Source organism: Camelus bactrianus, chromosome 19 (genome assembly GCF_048773025.1).
Source record: "Camelus bactrianus isolate YW-2024 breed Bactrian camel chromosome 19, ASM4877302v1, whole genome shotgun sequence".
In the NCBI taxonomy this organism is placed as follows: domain Eukaryota; kingdom Metazoa; phylum Chordata; class Mammalia; order Artiodactyla; family Camelidae; genus Camelus; species Camelus bactrianus.
The window spans coordinates 46,759,888-46,773,213 of record NC_133557.1 but is presented as its reverse complement, the minus strand read 5'-3'; the positions used below and the strand labels follow the sequence as shown (position 1 = coordinate 46,773,213).

The 13,326-nt window shown below is 40.1% G+C and overlaps 1 protein-coding gene across 11 annotated transcripts in view; it reads right to left on the bottom strand.

Moving 5' to 3' along the window:
• LOC141574108 (trafficking protein particle complex subunit 9-like) overlaps window positions 1–13,326 on the bottom strand; it is a 59,056-nt gene that overhangs the window by 25,435 nt on the left and 20,295 nt on the right. For 10 of the 11 annotated variants that reach the window (XR_012500803.1, XM_074347878.1, XM_074347881.1 and 7 more), the window contains one exon: window positions 2,619–2,843. The exons of the other annotated variant lie outside the window; for it this stretch is intronic. The gene's annotated coding sequence lies outside the window, so the exon portion shown is untranslated. The remainder of the gene's footprint in view (window positions 1–2,618; window positions 2,844–13,326) is intronic. 11 annotated transcript variants of the gene reach the window in all.

Here is a 13,326-nt window from a genome sequence, read left to right as displayed (position 1 = left end):
TGTCTCCCAACCTATACTACTTAGCTATGACCATTTTGATAATCTTGGAAACAAATTTTTAAAAACAGAAAAGAAAGGATTCTGGAACAAGTACTTAATACTTACGATTTTAAGTGACAAGTTACAAAGTGAGTATTTACAAACCGAATCTGTCTTTCTAGATGTCAGTTTTAAGCAATTAAAAAGTAGCAAAAAAATTCTCACTTACAAAATTAACAAAAACATAAACAATAATCTGGAATAAATTCAAAAATAATGCCCATGTTCTAAATGGAGAAACTACAGGACTGTACTGAGGGGTAAAGTAAGAGGTGTGAATGTAGAGACATCAACATATTGCACGGAGGAAAGCAGTTTTGTATGATGTAAGTTCTCCTAAGAATAATTAAAAACTTACTAAAACATTCCATAAAAACGCCAATGTGATTTTTTTTAACTTGAACAAAATATTTTAGAATTCTTCAGGAATAATAAAGTCATAATACTAGCCAAGAAAATTTGGTATGGAAGAAAAGAATCAAAAAAAAAAATCAGACTGCCAGTTATTAAATAAACTTTTACAATATGTAAGATATGTTGCTGGAGTAAGAAAGGGAGATTGACAGAAGGGAACCATGAGCTCAAAAAGAGACTCTAGTGTATGTAAGTATTTTGTACAGGTGGGATTTCAACTCAAAGAGAAAAGTATGACTTCAATAATTGTCCTGGGACAATCAGAGAATCACCTGGAAAGAATAAATTCTATTCCTGTCATAATGACCACAAGATAAATTAGACAGTGATGTAAATATTAAAAAGTACTAATAACAGCAAATACAACTCTTTGCTCATATTAACTCAACTTACCCTCACTATAACAAGTACTATTATCATCTCCATCTTAGAGATTAAAAAAACCTACAGAAGAGATTTATTCCATTATAAAAAAAAGTATTTCTAAGAATAATGCCAAAGATAAAACCCATAAGGAAGACATTTACTATCTTAAGAATATTTTGGGCCACAACAAAAATAAAAAACCTACTGAACAAGATGAAAGGCAAGAAATGACAAGAAAAAGCTCTGTGATACATATTGATGAAGACAAGAAGTTAATATTCATAACATACAAAGAGCTGTCACAAAGCAACCAGAAGCTTCCTCACTTAAATGTGTGCAAAGGACAAAAGGGATCATTCATTTTTAAGAAGTCAAATGGCTAATGAGTGAAAAATGCTCAATACCTCACTGGTCATCAAATGCAAACTAAAACAATGAAAAAGCACTTTTGCTCATCATATTGGCAAATATTTTTAAACAATATTCTAGCTAGTGTCCATCTGTGGGAGAACAAACTGTGAGGGACCTTTTCAGAGGACGACATGTCAATGGATATGTAAACTCTGGAACACGTGTGTACACACTGACTCAACTCCACTTCTAGGAATCGTTTCCTTTAGAAAAAAAAAAAATCAGTCCAAAAAGATGTACCCATCAGGGCATTCACACAGCACTGTTTACAATGGTGGGAAGAAAAACTGAAGTGAAATCATATCCAGCGATAGAGAATTGGTTACATAAGTAATTCTGCATCTTCTCATTCCACACTGGAGAAGGAATTTCTAGAGTCACTTTAAAGGAACCTGTGATGAATGTAAATGTCACATCCAGGGACTAATATTCCAGAAGTCTTAACTAAAGGAACACTCATACAAGATCACAGGAATGTCTGTACAAGAAGGATGCCAGTCAAACTTCCTTTCTGACAGTGGAAAATGGAGAAAACCTAAGTGTCCACCATCAAGACAATGATGCGGTAAATCACAGCGAGCTGCAGGCTCTGAGGGAGCCTGCGTTTTGCCGTGGTCCAGGGCCTTGTCCACAGCACTTTCCCACCAAAGGTGTCAGTGGACAAGAGACCACACCCGCACATCAGGAGACCCCTCCACTCTATCTGAAAGGACCGGGTGAGTCTGGAGTGGGAGGACGTCTATGATATACCTCTGAGTGAATAAAGTGAGCTGCAGAAAAACATATAGTATCGTCTCATTTTTCAATAAAGCATATGTACACACATGTATACATAGATTTCTCAAATATGTGTATATATATATGTCTGTCATGGGCATAAAGGTCATGAAATATATACACCAAATTTTCAACAGCTTTTACTCTCAGGAAATAAGGGGAAGGGAGGTAGGGCTCTTTCGGTACCACCACAGTTCTCTTTTCAGTATTTCAGTTAAGTATACTTGGAATTTAAAAGTTTATTTAAGTCTGAAGTAAAATGGACGATGCCTCCACAAGACAGAATGCTATACCGCTCATTAAAAATCATGCCAGGGGAGATTGAATATTGTAGAAATACATGCAATAAGCCGAATGGAAAATGGAGGTCTCCACACAGTAAACAGGCACAGAGTGCTCGCTGCTTTTTATGACAGAGGTGATACAACTGACGAAAAGAACAGAAAAAAGATGTTAAATTGTTAATTATTATCTCTGAGTAGCGGGACCAGAATAGCCTCTTTTGCCCCTTTTTTCAGAGTTATTATATTAAGTACACATTATTTTTCATCTGATAAAACATTTTTAGGAAAGTAGTACCACGCATTGGAGGATAATACATGAATACTTACAGAAACAAATAACTAGGGGACACCGCAGCAGCGTCACACAATGTAGAACGGGCGATCCTGAATAACACCGCGCAGTTGCATAAGGACCCACAAAGTGAGAGCACCTGCTGTAACAGGGCATGGCCCGCTTCTATTTATCAGTTGTGTCTTCAGGGCTGAGGGAGTTCTGAGCACGGCCAGTGTCAGTGCTTGTGTCTGGGTGGATGCCACTGGAGGTGAGGGCGCCTGCAAGCCGAGAGGAAGAACAGAAATCATCCTCTGCCTTTTCTGTCTTGTTTCTTTGTTACTTTAAAAGAGAGGCATAAATAAGATAAACTGTGTATCTTCCCTACTGAAATTTCAGTAATGAAACCGTTGTTAAAGCCCTCACAGCTTATATTCTGCCTATAACTGTATTTTCAACAAAGCATCATATTTATTAAATGTTAATTAACTCAGTTAATTAACTCCCTGTTGAAACCTTCTATCAAAGAACATGAAATGCCCTACGGAAAAACACCACGCCTGCAGTGACTAGCTCATGTGTCTTGAAGGCAGTGCAGTCACCCCCACCGTCCCGTGGCCCTGAGCTCCTGATGCTGGTAAGAGACCTCGCTGCCACCTCAGATGGAGAGAAACTCTGAAAGCATTTTCTGAAATCTACAGCACTGACAAAACATAACTGACAAATCCCAGGCTCCTTTGAGGCTGTCATTTTCTGTTTCTGGCCAATCCCCGCCAATGAGCAGAAACACCCCATTCCCGAGCCATGGGACTCACGTGGGAAGGAGTTTTGGAGAAATTTCCAGGTATAGAATGTAACCAACTATACGTAGAACTGTGACAAAAGAAAAGATGAAATACTCTGATTTTGGAAGACACTCAAAATATTCTCCTAAGCCTTAGTAGCTGGAAAGGCTGGGCTTCTCCTAAGCCACTTATTTATTTCACAGCCAGTGAGCATCTCCCACAAAACCTGTTTCCCTGTATCTGCTGGGAGACTCAGGCACACTCTTGCTGTCGATCTTGTAACTCACGGGGCAGAGACGTGTGTCTCACGCCTGCAACCCTCACACAGGCTTGCCTCCTGGCCTCACTGTCCGAACTTGGCCCCATTCTCTCACCTGTTTATTTGGTATCTGTTCTTCTGTAAGCTGCCGAACATGCTTTTTGGAACAAGTCAGAAGAATGAGTGGGTAGATAAATGGACAGATAAACAGGTGAGAGATGGGCAGACAGACTGAGAGACTCCAAGAAAATGGGAACAAAGAAAATTTCCTATGCAAAACCCTCTTCTAGTCAGGGAAGAAAACCACCACAGAGAAGTATGAGAGGCAGGTAGCTTAGGACTGTTTCCTGGATTCCATGAAAAATCACACCAAGAGATGAGAGGGTAGAAATATAAATAATAAAAGAAAAAAGCATGCATGCTTGAAAAATATATCTACAATATGTACTTTCTAAAGAATAGATTCAAATCACCAGGGCTCAATAACATAATCCTTGGGTATTTACAGAAGTGAGAATCCCATCTCCAAACCACAAGGCAGCCTTTTGGAGCACTGAGCGTCTATACCGGGCGGTCATAAAGCCGTCACCGCAAAAGCTATGATATCCTGCACTTTCGAGGAACGAGCAGCTGTGCTCGGGCTGCCCATGCGCGTCATTTACACCCCACAGCACCTCTACGGGGGGGGGACGCCTAGCGAGCCCCGTCTCTGCAGGACAGAAAACAAGTCCTGGAGAGGCTAAGCCGACATACCAGTTCTCCATCTCACAGGACTGGTCACTTCAGAGCAGGACTCGAACTCGGACCCACGTTTGTAACCACGGTATTACCATGATTTGTGTGCTTTTTGTGTGTATAATACATTTGTTTCTGGCATGAAAGGATATTTAATAAATGATCTGTTGTCTTGTCTATCTCATTATCTCACAATCAATCTTTATACTGTTGAATTGTACTCTTTTCCCCTGGAGAAAGGAACAGAAAGAGCGGGGGTCAGAATGAGGTGGGGCTCCATTTTTATCTGATACCTCACTTCTACCAAGTCCCCAACCAGGGAGAAGGAGCAAATGTTCTCTTCATCTTTTAAAGAGAGGTCTCCACTGATGGTGACTTACTCAACTCCAAAACCAAGACTGGGGGTAGGGCACATGCAGCAACCAGAGCAGTATCACCTATAGGAAGGCGAAAAGAGCTCACGGGAAGGCTCATGGTGTCAGCCTGATTTAATTTCATTCGATAAAGCAATACCACACTCTAAAAACACAAGCATACAATGGATTTGCTCTTTCTTGACATCTAGCAAGTTTCCACAGCCCACATGTAACATTATCGTGAACCAGTGAAAGGAAGTCTACAGACAGGGAAAATCAATGCCACAGGCTGGCAGTTTAAGAAGGGAAAGGGCATAGTTAAGAAGTGGGGAAAGGCTGGCAAAATCAATCATCACAAGGACTCTCAAGCATCATCCAACAATCATATAATCATTCATTCGAGAGAGTTACTGAGGTCCTATTTTGTGCAAGATTGTACAGAGGGCGAAGCAAGAGCACAGTGACCATGATGGCAGCAAGTGGCGGGGCTCAAACACTTCTGATCCCGGTACCTTGCACACTTGTCCTCAGTATAAAGTCAAAGGAAAAAAAAAGTAAAATAATACTCTGTAAACTCAAGGCATTGTTGAAAAAATTTATAGAAGACCTAAATACCTGGACAGACACACCACGCACATTCCTGGATGAGAAGACAGCGCTCTTGGAATGGCAGTGCTCCACAGAGCGATCCGTATATTCAACTAGGTCTCGATCACAGTCCCAGCGGGCTTCCCTGCAGAAACTGACTAGCTGCTGCTACAATTCATATGGGAATTCGAGGGTCTCAGTAACCATAACGTATTTGAAAAAGAAGAACAACGTGAGAGGACTTGTAATTCTCAGTTTCAAACCTTACAACTGTATCTACAGGTGAGATTAGAGGCCATTTTTAAGTTATTACTGTGTTTATCCTTATTTTCTAAATTCTCTACAATGAATATAACTGTTACAATAAGAAAAATAAAAAGTAAGTTATCTTTTAAAACATGCACACCAATTCATTCATTGGGAAAAAAATATTTTAACTATAAGGAGGTAAACAAATGTCTAGTGAAAAAGAACTTCTTAAAAACAAGAGTGCATTTACATTTTTCATAAGTTGAAAACTGAAAAGCATGAACACATCAAGTTTCTAGGGAGACTGATGCAATTTATTAATAGTAATTTTCAAAAATTCTAATTTAACAATGAAAACTCAAGAAAGGGAAAATCATGATTGACAGCCAACTGCAAACACATGGAGAGCAAAGGCCTAGAAATCACAGTTCCTTTAACTCTGCTACTAACTCAATAGGAGAGGAAATTCCTCACTGAGGGGACAGTGGAACCCCATGCATAAGACAGCATACACAGTACAAACTGCACTAGACACGGGGGTGATTTTCTTAGAATTCTAAAGTTACAACATTGCTGTAAAACTATAAAAACACTGACAGACAGATTAAAACACACAGTCATATATATTATATATAAATATATGAAGTCTGCTCCCATGTTGCATAGAAATACAAACAGATTTGTTCATTTATGGGCACTGATTACTTTATCCCAGGTAGAATATTTCAACTAAAACAAATAATCAATAATACACTCCTCTTGTCAAATCTAGTTGATAAGTTTCTCTGCTATGTAACCATAATGTGTCTAAGATAGATCTAAAATTAGTGAAAAAAATCTTTGTATGGTTTGTTGAACTCTTCTCAAAATTCTAAGCTTAAGTTTAAAATAGATCTGAGCAGTATTTCTATATTATCTTTTCCCTCGTGAAATGAACAACACAGTCTGTTGTCAAAATTCTGTCCTTACAATGATTCACAAGCACCGTATCCTAACAAACTGCTGGACAGCAAGGTACTATCCAGACACTGTGACCAAACAAATGAAACACAAGGAAGACAGTGACCCTATTCTGGAGGGCTTATAATCTGTGTCAACTCCGGGGTTTTTATTTGATTGATTTGATTGGTTAGCAAAATAAAATCAATCAAGTACTTTCTTCTTTGAGCATTCTGTAAGTCATGACTCTGTTTTTAGTGTCATGAGCAGGAAAGACTTAAGCATGACTTGATTAGGTCAATTAGCAACAATCATCACTGGAGAGTGAGTAATAAAGAAGTAAACTGATAGCAATGCTTCTGCCTGCATGAGACCTAAAATAAACCTACGCTGACCTCTGCAAGGAAAATGAGGAGATGAGGTCCCCAATGAGAAAAAAAAAAAAAAAAAAAAACAAGGAATCTAAAAAGGAAAGACTTTTTCATTAACGATTGCAGAAAGGAGTGAAGCATGGTGGGGAAGACCACAGACGCTGGGGACAAACATGAGGGTCTGAACTCCCACAGCACTGGGTAGCTGTGACACTGATAAGTCAGTGAAATTTTCTGGATCTCAGTCTCCTATCCATAGACTGGGGTCAACAACAGCACCCATCTCCTAGAACGGTCCTAAGAATTAAGTTATTTTATATATAAAAGTTTAAATAAAATACCTCAGATTTTAAATATTACCCCAAAAGCACAAGGAACAAAGAAAACAGAGATAAATTGGAGTTCATCAAAATTTAAAACTTTGCTTCAAAGGACACCATCCAGAAAGTGAAAAAAACAACACACAGAAGAAAAATTTTTTCAAATCATTTATCTGATTAGGAATTTGTATCTCCAAATTAAAAGAAAAATTCCTACAACTCAACAATAAAAAGGCAAGTCAATTAAAAAATGAATAAAGGATCTGAAAAGATATTTTTCAGGGAAAATATACAAATGGCCAATAAGCACAGTGAAACGATGTTCAATATCATTAGCTGTAATTGAAATCAAGTCAAAACCACTAGGAGAAACCGCTTCACACTCACTACAATAGGTTATAATCAAAAAAAGAGTAACAAGCACTAATGAGGACACAGAGGAAGAAGAGCACGCAGCCCTTGCTGGTGAGGATGTAACATAGCGTTGCCAATTTGGAAAACAACCTGGCAGGTCCTCAGAGAGTTGAACACTTGGTTTCTGAATGACACAGAAATTCTGCTTACTGGGCACACACGTAAGAGAACTGAAAACAAATGTCCACATTAAAACTCCTACAGGAATGTTCACGGCACCATTACTCATCACAGCCAAAAAGCAGAAAGAACCCAAATGTGAAATGTTACAGAAACGACAGGCCAGTCAAGAAACAAGCACCACTCGGAGGGTTGGAGTACTCAGATGTATTACGCCGGCGTGCTCTGAGAGGCTTCTGCTCCGAAGCTCTGAGCACCTTCAACACAAGTGCATGAGCTTTTATACAGTAAAGTACAATCTCGGGGTATTCGGCCAATAGGCATGGAACAGCTTTAGCAGCATTATCATCACAAAGGTGGAGGCAGGGAGGCAGCAAACCAACATTCCAAAGCCAGATATGTATCTTTGAAAACCCAGCTGGATAGCAAAAATCATGAACAGCTAACCAACACTAATTAACCTAGATTTACAAGTTAGTCTAGCAGAACTCATATCAGTATTCCAATACTTAGATTTGTGAGTTATATTGTTAGCCCAGCCCAGCCTCTCCTTCACATTCCTAGACCTGTGAGTTATCTTGTTAGACCAGCCCAGCTTTTCCTTCACACTATCACCTGATGAATGGGTAAACAGAAGGGCCCATCCATGCAGTGGAATATTATTCAGCAATAGCAAAGCATACAGTACTTTCCCAGGCCACAACATGGACAAACACTGAAAATGTTACTCCGTGTGAAAGAAATCAGTCACAATAGATGGTTACATTTACATGTAATGTCCAGCACAGGCAAATCCACAGAGAGAGATGAGTGGCTCCCTGGGGCTGGGGGAGGATGGGGAAGATGGGAATGACTGCTTATGGGTACGGGGCTTCCTGTTGGGGGGATGAAAATGTTCTAAGATTGACTGGGATGCACAATTCTCGGCATAGAGTAAAAACCGCTGTACATTTTAATGGGTGAATTGCATTAAAACTGTTAAGAACAAAAGCACCTCGGGCCAATACCTTCCCATAGTAAATGCAAATTGCTAACTTTTATTACAGGAAGAAGAAACTGCCCTCAGCACAAAAGCAGGAGATCAGCAAATATGAGTTAACTGAAATTGGACAAGAGCACTTCACTTGAAACACTTGCTGAGTGTACACGAAATATTCAGAAATGACAAGGAAAATCAGTGTGACATCACGAAGAAACATTCTGCTTCAAATGTAGATCAAGGATTCGGCAAGTCCCGCTGCTAAAAATGACCAGATAAGAAACCTGGTTCTTAAAACAAGCACCAGAGCCAACAAAGAAATGGTGGTGAGGAAAGCAGGCAGCCGAAAATCTGGAACACTTTGCAACAAATAATTTCTCCACTGAAAATTAAAAATAAGATGAAAGTGATGCAATGCTGTGTTGACCTCACGTGAATGGGCTTCCTCTGGTGCTCGACAGTTCTGTAACCCTGAATGAGAGACTCAGAAGAATCAGCATGGCTCCTGGGAGTCCCCAGGTGACTGCCCACCAGCACTCTGACCACCATCATATCTGCCAGGGCTGAACTGCAGAGAAGAGACCAACTTCTGAAAGGCAGAGGAAATGTTGACAAGGGAGAAAAGGCTGTGGTCAGTCCTGGGACAGAGGCCCTGTGAGCAGAGGCCAGAAGGCTGCAGGTGAACTGGATTGGCCCTGGAGCAGGAAGGGACCATGGGGGAGCAGATCTCAATTCTCTTCTCTCTCTCCCTCTGGTAGGAGAGATAAAGCCTGCATCCTTCTCACCTGGAACTGTGGGTTCTGGCTGGCAGAAATCTTGCCGACACGGAATGAATTACTCAAGACTGTGGAAAAAGTCAAGAAAGCGAGAGGGAGTAGGGAGCCAGCTCCACAATCCTCTCAAATGCTCCCATATTTATTGTGTATAATCAAAGGAAAAAGTCATGAACAGTTGTGTGATAGTAAACAGGAACTTGGGGAAAGACAGGATGAGACAGAGATTGTAGAATCCACAATGAGTATAAAGGCTTAGTTTACCTTTAGGGAAGTCATGGGGAGAGGGAACAAGATACATCCTTTAGATATGTTCATTACAAAGCAGACCACCAGACCAGCCAGGTCCTTGTTTTGGGGATAATAGACTATCTAACAGCACGCACGCCCAGCGTTTATAGCTGATGGCCTGGGTCATTGCTTTGCAATGAGCAGAGTGCTATCTAAAACCTCAACTATGCAAGCAAGGCATTGTCTCTGCATTTTACAGCAAGGAGACAAGAGTGAGGATGCACAGGTGCCTGCTTGCAAAGCAGTTACTAAGCACATTTTTCTTCTTAAAGTTGACAGGAGGCTGGGTTCTGTTACAATTTGTTAACCCAATCATGGACTCCCACATGGAACCATTATGGAGGACACCCTAGGATGACAAATCCTGGCTCTGGGTCTTTTCCTGCCAGCTTCAGCCACTCTAGCAGGGTCTAGACACATCCCTGAATAACGATCCCACAGAACCACCCACACTCTTAATTCCTGGCGCTTGAAAGTTAATTTTAACTCTACACAACTTAACGCAGAAAACTTTCAGAAATAAAAGATATAATATTCTTTTTATATCTCATCATAGGACTGATTTTTCTGATTGCTCTAAGCTGCTTCTACTTGGTAAAGCACCTAATTCTGCAGGTGAATTCAGTACTTTCCATTGGGCATAACTAGCCAGTCTGGGCTCTCTGACTTCTATTGGTCAAATACCGATACATCTAATTGATTTCATTGTTCATCGGTTTCAGCCTGGAGGTGAGGGAGTTTCACTCTGTTCCTCAGCCCACCCTCAACTCTTTTCTCATCAGCAGCTCATGCCTCCTGAAAACAAAACAAAGCATTTGTTTCCCTTCTACACTTTCCACAAACCCAACAGGAAACAACAGCCTAGAGAAAGAATTCGACACAAATGTTAAAACAAAAATCTACAAACCTGAAGCAACTCCATCTCCAAATCATGATACACAATGACATGAAAGTAAGGGTGTCAGGCACAAAGCATGCGTGAGCCTGACCACCTGATTTCTATTCTTCAAAGGAAGGAAGGTTTTCATATTTTTTATTATCACTCTTTTTCATTGTTTCTGATTAAGACAAAAAATAGTTTATGAAATAATTAAGCACTGCAATAAGAGATTTTTGCTGTATTATTTACAGAAGGCATTCAGAGAGGATAGGAAAACCCAACTCTGTAAAAAATGCAAAATTTATTCCCCTGTTAAGAACATGTATACAAAATGCAACCGAGAATTCAAATTCATGTGGAGAGGAGCAAAAGGCACAGAATCAAAGCAAAGTCATTACTATGAGTCAATTCAAAATTCACTGGACAAACATGATCAATTCACTCAAAGAATTTTAAAGGCACACTGCAAACCATTCACTTAATGATCTGCAGGCTAGAGGAAGAATTTCCCTCTTTAACAGACAACATAAATCAATAGGGTGCCCCACCAAACAAGAACCAAACAACAATCAGTTTTTTAACAGTTCTGATAAATCAGCATGTTCTAAAGATCAAAATCCAGAAATTTTAAACATTCATTCACAACACAATGAAACAAGCATTTAAAAAAAAAAAAAAAACCCCAAAGAAACTAAGCACATTGATCATGTACATTAGATCAATGAGAACTTCTTGTACCGCTGGAAGAAATAACAGGCTTTGACCTTTTATTTGAAAAATAAAACTACTTTTAAAGATAACTGCTAAAACATTTCATCATTCATATTGCCTTGAAAAATCTGAGGCACTTGTATCTGATCAGAAAAGCAATTCTGAGTAATAGTATGTTACAATTCAGTGCCAGTTTGCATTAGAAGAAAAAAGAAAAGCTACTGTTTCTCATATCCTGCACAAAGTGTGAAGGGCCTCCCTGCCGCTTTCTCCTCCCATTTTCTAAGCTCATGCTCCCCAACACTTCTGAAACAAGTATGAGAACCTCATATTCCCACCAATATGCCAAATGACAAAAGAATATCAATTTATTTGTGTAAATATATGCCTACACCTTGAACTGGAGGAGAAAGGAATCAGAAGCCTATATGGAACTTATTTCTACTTTCCTGAAATCACACACACACACACAGACAGACACATACACACTGAATTGCTGGGCACTTCACAAGCTTGGGACTTCAGCTTCTAGAAGATAACTCTGTAGTTAGTTTAAAATACAAAACTGTCAGCTTTTGAAAGACTTGATCATCTGCTAACCCATCCAAATATCAACGAGACCCAATTAGCCTTCTCTGCAGAATGTAATTTCCCATGATGGCAAAACAGACCCTAAGAAATACTGGATCCAAGACTCGTGTTTATCAATAGCTATGATCGTTTTTAAGTACATTAACAGATTCAGAAATGTATGTCCCAACAATTATTCTTATAGAAATAGCATATGTATTCAATTGTCTATACAGAAAATAGGTCCCAGGATGGTGTTTAAGAGCTATTTTGTGTATTGCAATATTTATTTTTAAGTGCAGACAAGGAGGGTGGGTATTACTCAGTTGTAGAGCACCTGTTTAGCATGCACAAGGTCCTGTCTTCAATCCCCAGTACCTTCAAAAAATAAATTAAAATAAGTGCTTATTTAAAAATAAGAATAAAGTTATAAAAAGAAATGAATGCAGACTAAAAACCACTACAATTTAGGAGACAAAATTATAATAAAAAAGAAGAGTTTCTATCAAATATTGACTATATGCCAAACACAGTGACAACCACAAATCACACCTGACAACCATCACGTGTGATTCTCAGCAACCCTATTAAGTAGACACGGATGAGGAACCCTGCACTGCGGATGAGGAGACGGAGCTCGGAGGAGCAGGGGACGCTGACCGTCCTGCTCCCCGTGACACCACGTCAGCCCAGGGCAAGCGCTGACAGTGCTGCACTGAGGGGACACCCAGCTGCATGGAACCTTGGGGGACTGGGGAGACCCAGAAAACACTCAAAACTATTCACTGAAAAACCAGCTCAAATATATTACATTGTGCCACATCCTTTAAACAGGGAACATGACTGAGACCTTTCTGATGCCTCCGTGTCCTTTCTGCCATCATCAATTATTTGCCCTCTCAGTGCGACCAGTAATGAACTGGACCCCAAATGAAGTGCACTGAGATTGCAGAGCTTTTAAAGCTGCTTTATGAAGTTTGTAAGACTCTGTCTATGCCTCACACAGACGGTCATCCATCACTTCTCACCGGTGTGGATGTACCACCTGAAATCACTCCTTTCTGCTTTTTAAAATCCCTTCATCTAATCCAGACTTTTCAACAGCAAAGAAGCAGCTCAACCAGAAACAGTGGACAGCTTTTCACCAAACGGACTTGAACAGCCCTTCGGAATACCTGGAAGCCCTTTTCTTCTATTAAACCCATTTCTAGGTACTTCATCGTTTTCTGATTGGTGGACTTGGCCTCTGACTGCCCTACTCAAAGAGCTCCCAGCCTCACATCCGGGGGTGGGAGAGGACCCTGCTGTTGGAGGAAATCAGTGAGGAAGGCGGACATCCTCCAGCCAGGTCTGCACGGGTAGAATTGCCACAACGTGCTCAGAAATTATACTGTCAGCACCCCTGGGCTCCCATGGACTGGTTT